A 10190-nucleotide genomic window follows, 5' to 3' on the forward strand; every position below is an offset into this window, starting at 1 on the left:
GTGTTTTTGCAACACACCTACACACTGCAAGCGAAACACTAACATGTAGCACAAACACAGTTTGAAAAACTCTGTTTAAAAAAGTAAACCAACCCAAACCCTTCAGGTTTCACATGCATGGTTACCCTTGGAAACAGATGTCTGGCACTCAGACCCTCAGGTGGGGGAGAACTTAGACACCTCCTCCCCTTGCGCTTCTTCATCCCCTACCCCAGCTTGCTTTGTCTTAAGTGGAGCAGTTATTGGGTTTACTTACACAGTAGTTATGAGAAACATATAAATCTGCCCTGTGCAAATGCCCCTGCGTTAAAAAAAGAAAAGAGAGATTAAGTTGTATCCAATGTAGAGGACTTTTTGTCTATAAAATGCATGTTGTTGATTGTATTTAGTATTGCATCTTAATTGCAATATGCAAAGCTCTATACAGTGGTACCTCTAGTTACAAACTTAATTCGTTTGGAGGTCCATTCTTAAGCTGAAACCATTCTTATCCTGAGGCCCGCTTTTGCTACTGGGGCCTCTTGCTGTGCGTGTGCCTCTGGCACACAATTTCCATTTGCATCTTGGAGCAAAGTTCGCAACCAGAAGCAGCTACTTTTGGGTTAGTGGAGCTCGTAACCTGAAGCATTTGTAACCAGAAGTGTTCGTAACCATAGGTACCACTGTATTGTAATGCACATTATACCCTCCAACCTTTGTTAGACTCCAACTCCCATCAGCGTCAGTTAGCATTACCAATGGACAAGGATGATGGGAAGCTGTAGTCCAAATCAGCTGAAGGCCACTATGTTGACTACCTCTGCACTAAGAGATAATGTAATAATGGCAGTAAAATGTCTGGTAGTGATTGGTTGAACTGCTCTAATGCCACAGAATCTTAGATCATAAACAGAACCCACTGTCATGGAAAATCTCTCATCTCACTAAACGTCCCCCCCTCCAAATACACAGAAAAATAAACAAATACCAGATAAATAAAGCAAAGGCATGCAGCTGGAGGTGTGAACTTTTTTGCTGCAGCAAAGGGCCCTTTGCTTGAGCTATACCATGTTTATAATATGTATGACATCTTACATAAAATGAATGAAAATAGAGTGGTCAGATTTGCCTAGAGGAGACATGGATTCAAATCTCTGCTTATATAAAAGTTAAATAGTATTATTTTATAATGAAGATACATTCCTCTGTTTCTCAATCGAAGGAGGCCTTTAAGAGTGTCTTCCAACTTGTTTTCTGTATGGGAATTCTGTTAGTGATTCTTTTGAAAGAACGCACACCGGAAATATTTCATAGGAAAGTCTTCCCCAACCTGGTGCCCTCTAGTTCTCTTGGCCTCCCATCAGCCCCAGTCAGCACAGCTGATTAAAACTATAGTTCAAAACCAGGTTGAAGAAAACTGATGTATGATGATAATCCATATTTCTCAGACTTTCTTAGTGAAGCCATGACAGAGATGAATTTTATGTATTTCAATAAACATTTCCTGGGCACTTTACAGCAAGAAATAATGAACAATGAAAACAATTAAAGCAGCAAAAATAACTTTATTCTTTACACCAGTAAAGCAGCAGGTAAAAACAGCATTCTTCAAATCTGGAACTATACTTGATGATCTGATAACTTTAACTTTAACTTTAATAGTCTTTACTTAGACTTTGTTATTTTAACTCATGTGCAACTGCTTATTCTACATACCTGTTGTATAGTTTTGTTCTTCTTTTAATTTTTGTCTGTTATAATTGCTCTCTCTTTTATATACATTGTAAAATGAAATAATAATAAAAAGCTTTACACAAAAATATGAAGTATTTAAAATTCCATAGATATTAAAATCTCAATAGATGTTTGGAAATATAAGTGTTTGCCTGGGACTAAAAATACATTAAATTAGACAAGTCTCCTTGGGATGCCACAACTGATGTGAATCAGTTCTACCAGGTCCAAGCTCAGTATCCTATCTTCAGTCTAAACCATGCAAGCACAATAGTATTTTGGCTTATGTTTTATACTATTTATTTTTATCTTTTATTTACAGGCATTTTAAGAACCTGGACTTAGACTCACTTGAATCTGTATTGCCTCCTAATTTTAAGCAAAACTAGTAACAAGAAGTACGAATGCTTTGGCACAAGAACAATCACCAAATGAAACTCAGCGTTGAATGATAGTAGCCATTAGTAGCAGAGTTGTTTTACAAGCTAAATTGATGGGTTTAGCATCTTGTAGGATTAGTCTACTGTAATTACCCTTCTCCTTGGTACTCAGTGGCACACTTCAGGCACAATTTTGCCAAACTCAAGCACCTTTAAGTCTCAAACGTTTTAATGGGAGATATTTAAGCATGTGCTGAACTCTGCCACTGAAATTAATCAGCATGAAAAAGTGCGTAACTTCAGCTTAATTCTATCCTTGCTGTTAACCTTGCTAGAATTGCCAATGGTCCATTATTCTTAAATTCAACATACACAAAGAAGAGGTTAAATCTGGCTTACAGGTTTCCATTAAAACAACCACAACAACCCTTTCTGCTTTAATTTGGGCCTTCAGGAATATATTTTTAAAACAGATGGCAAAAAGTCTTCTGTAAAGCAATAAGTCATTTATTAAATAAACAGGACACTATAATGGGGAAAATTACAAATTATGGCAAATGATCTTAAGGCACTTCTTACAGAAGGCAGACATGCTTTTCATTTGCATCTAAGTCAGTAATTTATTGTACTTACTGAGTGATACCTAGATAAGTCATAGAGCTGATCCATTGGGTATGACTAATGCTGGATAGCACCCAATGCATGCTTTTTAGTTTAAGTATGTTAATATGAGGTGAGACTCCTTAAACATTAGAGCATCATGAAACTTAGCCCAGCTGTATCAGTCAACTGAACATTTGGGGGCAGCAAAAAAAAAAAAAAAAGCTCTCATAATGAATGTTTTTTCATACATTAAGAATATCATAGGATAACTTTATTGGAAAGACTGTATTCTAATGTAAAAAAAAAGAGATGCTATTAAGAAAAATAGATTTTTTTCATAATACTCTGGCTCATGCTGCAAAGTGCTATAGATTCAACATCTTTCAAACCTAAACAAATGTATAAAACTTTGAAACTTGCAACTTTGCGAAGGTGAAGTTATTTCAAGCTACCAAGATTTCAGCCTTTAGAAGCTGAAATTATGTAGATTTAATTTGCATAAGCACAGAAGTTTCATTTCTAAATAAAGGTTCCAGCAAAGAGTTAAGAAGTTTTAAGCTCCACTGATTTCAGTAGGAAAGTTAAGCACTTGCTTAGTGCACTTTCACTCTGTGAGAGGAATGAGGAATAGATATGTGTGGGATTTGAAACTTCAGCTGGATCATGCCAAGAGTTCTACTAGAGAAGAAAAGATTGGTGAGGGGGCAGATTACGTGGTTGAAAATATAATAGTGTCCACTTATCTTTATTAGTAGAGTACATGCATTTTCTCATCCATTCATAAGATGAGTTTTGTCTTTGACTTTGGGGAGAGACTTGATCCATATTAATTGTGTAACAGAAGGTGAAGGCACAGAAGATTTGGGAGCTGTGATTAGCAGCACTGTATGAAACCCTTTTAGAAGATAAGGAATTCATTTGTAAACAAGTATCTGTCCTGGAGGGTCCTTGGTCGTAAGAATGCCAATCTTCCCTTTCTAGGTCATCATGAGAACCCCAGCTCCCCAAAGACTGGTTTACCAGTCCATGGTTTTCCATACTTGGCAGATGACAATAAGCCATGCAATCTGTATATGGTGCTGTGGAGGCAGAGTTTTGTACTGTATTGTTAGATGGTTATTGTTGCTCCTTAGGGATCCTGGTTTCTTTTTCTTTCCAAAAGATGGCTTACATATGCGATATCAGTGACTGGTGGATTTTTTTTGACATCCTGCTTGTTGGTTACTCTCTTCCTATTTAAGGTGAAATATAAGTTATTGCTGCTCTTTGGACACATCACAATCTGATTGAATCTATTACTCTATTTTGAATTAACAGTCATTGTGTTACCACGCTTCTGGTAGTCATGGTTTAGGAAAAGGTCTGCCTATTCTCTAAGTGCATGTCCATTCAAATGAAGAGCTGACGCATCCAAGCAACCCCACCTTTCTGCTAGCTCTGTCTTGTTCTCTTTGTTTACATTTAAAAAATAAAAATAAAATCCTAGATCATATATAACTAAACACTAAGGTATTTGTCAAAGCATGTCCTTGTAAAAGAGATGTGACGTATTATGAGACCTTTAGCTTTTCAGATAGGTGGATTCTTTCAGAGCTCTTTACACCTTGACACCATTCAGAATAGTACATCCATACTAATTCCAGGAAAGAGGGAAGCTGTGACCATCAGAGAGATGGGTAAAAGGCAAGCAAGACAGTTTCTCTAACAAGTGAAGGTGAAGGAAAGTTCAGTATCTAGAAGTGGAAAGTTTAACTCTCATTTTCAGAAGTGGGGAAATTCAGGCACAATGACAAAATGTGACTCTCCGGGACCCATATCTAGCCCTCAGTCTCCACGGGCCACACATCCTCACTAGCCCTGCCTTGTACCCTCTTTGAGTGTTTTTGCCTGTCTGGAATGTGCCCTTGAACCCTGACCATGACTCTTGTTTCCTGGATGAAAGATGGAGAGGGGTGTGGGAGTTGATTGTAGATGCTACTGTACAAGGGTAAAATTCACAACTGTTGTTCTTCCCACTTTGCCTCTGGCCCTCCCCACAAATGACATGTCATCCTCAGAAGATTGTCTAGCAGGCAATGTAGTCTTGGGATAGAAAAGGTTCCTCATTCCTTCACTTGTTTCATTTCCTTTGTAATATGTTCAGATTTTGATACCGTTAAGCAAGAAATGGACATTTCAGTCAGTATCTGGGGATTAGTTGGGAACAGAGACGGCTCCAAACTGTAAGGCAACCTTCTCCAACCTGGTTTCCCTCCAGATGTATTATTATTATTATTATTATTATTATTATTATTATTATTACAGTGGTACCTCAGGTTACATACGCTTCAGCTTACATACGATTCAGGTTACAGACTCTGCTAACCCAGAAATATTACCTTGGGTTAAGAACTTTGCTTCAGGTTGAGAACAGAAATCGTGCAGTGGTGGCGCAGCAGCAGCAGGAGGCCCCATTGGCTAAAGTGGTGCTTCAGGTTAAGAACAGTTTCAGGTTAAGAACGGACCTCCAGAATGAATTAAGTACTTAACCTGAGGTACCACTGTAGTTTTTATTAAAGATTTTCTTGTGTTACAAAACAAACACGGAAAAGTACATAAGAGAACTCATTCTGAAACTTACCTATAGATGGTACCTAACAGCATGGAAGCTGGCGCTGGTACACCCAGGAACCTCACCTAAATGCAGGAAAAGCTGCCCTTCCAGATATTTTGAACTATGACTCATATCAACCCTAGCTTGCATGGCTGTTCCCCAAAACACCAGAAGGATACCAGGTTTGGAAAGGAAAGGCAAAATGAAATGGCCAGTGACTTGTCACTCACAATCCACCATCAGTTCCTGCACAATCCTTATTGAAATTAAATAAACTGCATAAGAGTACAGTAGTTTCTGATTACTGCAATGGAGCATGTGCAGGAATCTTTAATGATGTATTGTGCCCTATATTAACAGATGGGATAATTGTTGTTTAGATATTTCAGCCACCGAAATGTCTTGGTCAAGCCTTCTGTTCCATGGAAGAAAGAAGGTTTGGCACTCAGGAAAGAAATGTTGAGGGCATGAGGAATAATTGGCTTCTTTCCCAAATTCAGGGACAAGATGTCTGGAAGGCAGGCAGGTGGACACACATTCTTTCCCCACATGCCAACAGTTTCTCTGATCCCTGGTCCATCTCTTTCTCCATAGGAAATGCAAGAATTTCAGTCAACAAAATGACCACTATTGTACAAACACTCTGGCCACTCTGGCTGCTGGTCGAGTTCTCTTTGCTTATGAAAGGATGTGTGCAAATGGGGGAGAGGAAACAAAGTGATGTGAAGTAAAGACACACCTGCAAAATGTTCTGGCTTTCCACTTGTACAAATGTATTTCACAAACATTTATTGCATAAAATAGCTTTTTCTTTGTTACAGTTAACAAAATACTTACTGAATCAAACTTCCTGCATGGTTTCAAATGAGTCAAACTGATGTTAAATAATCACTGTTGTTGTATGCCACCCCTGTCTTTGAGCTATATAAGATTCCAGGGGTTTCAGTCTCTCACTCAGGGTCCGTATTTCCTTTTGGAAATGTGGCACATCAGAGACTGTGGTATTCGTATGATATATAGTGTATTTACACATATATACAACCTGAGCCTCCAGTGAAGGTGTTCACAGCATTAACACTCCAAGCAGGCCTTGCTTTTCTCACAGCCAAAGCCTTGAATGCAAATAAGCTCTCAAACCTTGCTCTCAGAAAATTGCTCTGAATCTCCTGTTCCTGCTTTACTTCTAGGTCACATTACTGCCTCTACCCTAAACTTCTAACTCACATTGTTCCTAACTCTTTATTTTAAACTCTGGCTTTATTGGTTGTGAGAGGGGCCCCACCCATTTGGCTGTCTCACTAAGTCCCTTGGAGCCCATGTTTTCTGAATGGCCCATAACCTGCCTATCACCTCAAAAGGAAACTAGCTAAGCTTAATTATCTTTTAACACTTACTGATCCAAGGATTAGAGATGGCTAGTACACCTCTTAGCACCCCAAACCTTAATTAGATTCTAATACTTTGCTGGATCTGGGGATTGTAGTTGTCTGGTAGTTTTCTGAAATTAGCAGTATTTGATTAAATTCTAACACTTACTGGTTCCAGGGATTTAGAGGAACCTGGCACCCACAGACTCATAACACTATATAACTACTAGGCTAATGATAGATAAGGCATTGTTCAATTTTATAGCAATATATTTTAATCAGGGCTGTCAATAGATTAGACATATTTTAGTTATTAATCTACCTTTTAACCAATTAATATATTGAGTTCAAATATAGTTGCATTTTTTCCATGAGATACTACTTTTTGTGCTACTGAGTAAAATAACTTGCAACTTGATTAATAAAGGATCATTGTTAGAAGGACCATCTTTATCATTTCTTTTCGCATCCTGTATTGCAGTAATAAACTAGGGCTACAAGTGGCTTGAAAACTATATAAACAACTGTGCTCTTAAGGTATAACAGCTCCAAAGAACTTGTCCTTTTGTTCTTAAATCAACTCATTTGAACTTTTCAGTTCTGATTTTAACCTTTGGATACTGCCTTATTAAAAACTCTGCTTTATGTTACATACTAACAGCATCTAATGAAAACATATTGCAATCAAAAGTAAGCAGCATTTTAGCAAATTAGAGTTAAAATATGTCTTCAAATCTTTCCTTATCTTCCGTCATAATTATCTCCTGTATGTAAACAAGGTAAAACAGACTGGTTTACCAGATAAACTGATCCTGCAGTGATCCTGGGGCAAGTGACTAAAGTGCAGTTTTTGTTTTGACATTCCAAATTTTCACACCAGGAAGTGTAAGTTTCTCTTCCTTTAATTGCCACCATGGAATTTCTAAGGACTTTTCAAGTATGTTTAGGAGAATAAAAGCAACGTAATCCTTGCTTTGTTCATTGATACCAATGTAAGTTGATTGCAATTTGATATTGCATGGGCTGCTCAGTATCACGTCTTTGTATTTTTGAACTGAGATATAAAAGAATAATTTTCTTGCCTACATTTTAATATGATCAGTTAGTGTATTTATTGTAGGGTTTTTGTTTTGTTTTTTGTATTTTTGCTTATGATCACAAGGAATAACAGCAAAAGCATTTGTGCCTTGACATTTCCTGTAGTAGCTTACACCACACTACAATGAAAACATCTGTATCATTTATTGCAACCTTTGCCATTCCATGATGGCTGGAGCTGATGGGAGTCCAAAACATCTGGAGGGCACCACATCAACAAAGGATGGTTTGTTAAAAAATGTGTATATAAAGCAACTTTAAGGTCTGTTATAATGTTTATTTAATTTTTTTAGAAGACGGAACCCATTGTTACAGCCTAAGTTAATCAAGACTCTTTAAGCTACAAAACAACTTTCAAAACTGGATAACAGAAGATGTAATGTAAAAATGAACATATTTAGCAGTTTCCACTGACCCACTCAGGAGGTGAATTATTTGCTTTGTCTCCTGTTCATTTCATCCTCCAGTAGTTAATATTTCTGAAAACGACACACAGGGACAGACTTGGAACCCTTCCATATGTCCTTTTTTATTGTGCATTCATGATTATTTGTGCTCATAATGGTAATGGGATAGTTATATTCAGACTAGCTTGCAATACTGTTGGTGTCTGCAAAAGCTTTGGGGCCAACATACTGCTTCATTTCCAATCAGTGTGTGTCTTGTAACTTCCTACTGAAATCTGGTAACTTTTTATACCACAAATATTCCACTTTATCTTTTTTTGTAAAACTCAGTGTTTTTTTCCTAGAAAAATAGGTGCCAGTACTCACCATGAAATTGTTACAGTAAGTGTCACACAACAAAAGAGGTGCTGGTATTGAGTACCCCTGAGTACCCCCTAAAAGAGCACTGGTCAAACCTAAGTTGCATTACAGTTTAAGAGTGCACTCCAGATAGTAATATAGGAATGGGAAACAACTAATAAAGCAGAATGAGATGTGGACAGTCCAATATAAATCTACGCTTAATGCACTTTTGCTATGTCAATGACACCTGCAGAAAAACCACCAATCTGGGTGGCCCGACATGTGATAGTTTTTGGTAGTTTGCCCCCATTATTGTAAAATTTTTTTTTTTTTAAAAGAACAATCTCTTGTTGGAGTGGACTGAGCTATTGGGTTGGACCCCAGCTGTTTAATTCTTTCCTATCTTCTAACTTTTCTCCTCATAATTGCTCTCCTCAAGCTGCCTTTGTCCCAGAGCAGTGTACTTCTAACAATAAAAATAGCTAGAGGAGAAAAAGGTCAAGCAGCCCATTCCTGCATTATTCCTCCATTTCAACTTGAAACTTCTCATGTTTTGTTTTGTTTTGTTTTGAGCATAGCAGAATGATACAGGTAAGTATGTGGCATTCTACTTTGGACCTCAACCTATGACGTTTTGAAGATGGCTTTGGATGCAAACAGGGTAAGCTTCTTCCATCAACAACCTGCATAGAAGTGTGTGCAAATATTAAGTCAAACGTTTTGGCAGACTTTGGTAAATTTGAAACTAATTTCATCTGCTCTTGTATATCAAATTTAAGTATTTTCCTCTGTAACATCTTAACAAATCAAATACATGCAGTTAACTTAGGTTCAATTCAGATAGCATGTCAAACCATGGTGAAGAAAGCTTGAGGCTGCAATCCTATACCTATTTAGTAAATCCCATTGAATATAATGGTGCTTATAGGGTCCTCATGTTTCATACTTTATAGAGGACAGTCTCAAGGGGCTATTCAATCCATGTTTGGTCAGTGGTGCCACCTGGGCCAGATTTTGGGGCAGAGGTACAGGACCCCACTCAGCAGAATGAGCAGGAGGGTCCTCAAATGCAGCAAGAGAGCCTTATCACATTTTGAGGTAAAGGAGTGCATATAAAGAGAGATAACATCATAAAACTATTAACTCCAGGGGATAAAATAATGTATCTGATTAAAGATACCATTAGAAAGGAATGCAAGGCTTGGACTACAGACTGAGCAGGAACACAGATCACCTGGTCACACATTTTCCCACTATGAAGATATGCGCCAGAGTTGTATTTTAAATTATAATTATTTATTAATTTGCATCTATACATGTAAATCAGAACATGCAAATCTATGCCCTCTTATTTGATTATGTGTTTCCTCCATGGCGACATGAAAGTGGCCACAACAGTGATTTCCTTCTGAGTACAGCATTTCTCTGTAGGCAGTGCTTTTGTTTCTGTGTGGTGTCTGAAATGGCAAGACAGTTTTGTCCAGAAGCTGCTGCACTACGAGTGGGGAGTAAATTTATGAAGCTGAACAGACAGAATGTGAAAGCACACCTACAGCCCTGATCCATGATTTTTCTTCGGTAGACAGATACTATTTATAGGATTACACTAACAGGTTGTAACATTGTATGGTCTACATTTAGCACACAAATCCTGGTTAAGTTTCCAAATGATAGTGCAAACCATAGT

Source organism: Podarcis melisellensis (genome assembly GCF_964234715.1).
Source record: "Podarcis melisellensis genome assembly, chromosome: Z".
Taxonomy (NCBI): Eukaryota; Metazoa; Chordata; class Lepidosauria; order Squamata; family Lacertidae; genus Podarcis; species Podarcis melisellensis.